Raw genomic sequence first — 1,994 nt, 5'->3', positions numbered from 1 at the left:
GACTCAAGACAACCTACCCATTCCCTTGCAGGACAGGACGCAGAAGCTAGTGGAAATCATTGGAGTAGCTGTGCCTATTACAGGGATCCTTCAGGTATGGTATATACATAGTTACAGTGGTCCAAGATGAAACAATGTCACTATATAAGAATTTCCACACCTGCCTCTTTGGGCATTGTAGCTTGGCATAGTCCCATTGCATAGGCAAAGCAATTTGTATTATGCCCTATTGTTTCAGCTCACACCATTGCACTGCAACATCACACCATGGATCTTCAAATTATGTCCAATAGTTTTTATTCTAAGTGATCATATCACAATGGAAGAGTGTGTGGTCCTCTTCTGGGGGGCCCTCCCCAATCAGGATATTGCGCTAAACCTGTCGGCAGATAAGAGAACCAGAACCTTCGCTAAGTGAAAGAGTGAATTTGATAATAAAGTTGGCAGTGCCTCCACCCAGGACAGGGCCTCTGTGAACAGAGGGAATTCCCTTCCTGGGAAATGAATCAGTAATGTAATCAAAGTAAACAGCAGAAGAATGACTGCACCCAGCATATAACATTAACCACAAGTATACAGATACACACCAATATGAAAATAATACAAGCTTTATATAAGAAGAGATTAATAACAGTACATACATCTAATGTACACACATGTATTATCAGCAAAGGCCCTGATAGGAGCCCTGGTAGATTTGTGCACATATGCCAGAGTATATATTGTCATTAATAAAGATACCCCCAGATGAATGTTGCATGGGTCCCTGAGGATGAGGCAGCATCTGTCTTTATGTCAGAGACCTGAAGACAAGATCTGTGATGATGAGGAGACTCTCCAACTGTTACCCAACCAGCCTGGAACACAGTCTTAGTTGTGTGGTACTTTGCATGTGAGATAGTAATAGGAGAGAGATAATTTGTTTGTCCCAAGGATTCAGCAATACACTCAGGAAGCTATGGGCAGTTGGCAGTACAGGGAATCAAATCCCTACATGTGCAGCCAAAAGGGTCTTGCACAGGGGTGGACTGACAACTCATGGGGCCCCCAAGCAATAGGGGATCATGGGGCCCCTGTGTCCTTGCCCAAACTCAAAAAAGCCTATGAAAAAGGTACCAGGACATCTCATGGGGCCCCCTACTGACCCCGGGCCCTCGGGCAGTGCCCGAGTTTTCAAATGATCAGTCCGCCCCTGATCTTACATTTACTTCTCAGCCCAATCTAAAAATGTGCGTAGGCAGGTGCAGGTAGTATTCCCACCTTGTGTCATCACAACATGGGAAGCAGGTTCTCATAAGGGAATTAGGGCTCCATTCACAAAGCGGCATTTTCTTCATTAAAATTTTTGGTGAAATACTGTATAGCGTTTTTCAAAAAGTTTTTGGCATTCACTAAAAAACGCTTCTAAAATACCGTATGAGTTATTTTATGAAGTCATGCAGTATGTTAGTAGTGAAAACATGGGGTAATTTAAAGCTGGCGGTAGCCGGCATATTTATTAACAGTAGTAAATACCACGTTGTTAAGGAGTGGGCGGCTGTCGGCATCCTTAACAACCAGTATCTGTCATGGTTGTTAAGGAGCGGACGGCTCCTTAACAACCGATGAGTCATCAGCTATCAGCGGGGTTCCAGCTAAATTTAAACAAAGCAATTGCTGGCAATTAAAAATGATGGGAAAAAACAGCACGGGGGTCCCCTCCCAATCCATATCAGACCCCTTGGGTCTGGTATGGATTTTAAAGGGAATCCATGCCAAAATTACAAAAAAAAAAAAAATGGCATGCCCCCCCCCAACCCATACTAGACCCTTAGGTCTGGTAAGATTTTGAGGGCAACCATATATCAAATTTAAAAAAAAATGAGTGTGGGGGGTCATCCCCAAAATCTATACCAGAATCTTATCCGATCATGAAGCCTGGAAAAGAGCGCCCCCTCCCTCTCCCAGACTATTCTAGGCCACATGCCCTCATGTTGGTCTCTTACCCACAACCC

Source organism: Staurois parvus, unplaced genomic scaffold (genome assembly GCF_062004578.1).
Source record: "Staurois parvus isolate SC_StPar_1 unplaced genomic scaffold, SC_StPar_1.0 ptg000458l, whole genome shotgun sequence".
NCBI classification, from domain to species: Eukaryota; Metazoa; Chordata; class Amphibia; order Anura; family Ranidae; genus Staurois; species Staurois parvus.
The sequence above is the reverse complement of the archived record's forward strand: the minus strand, read 5'-3'. Positions refer to the sequence as shown.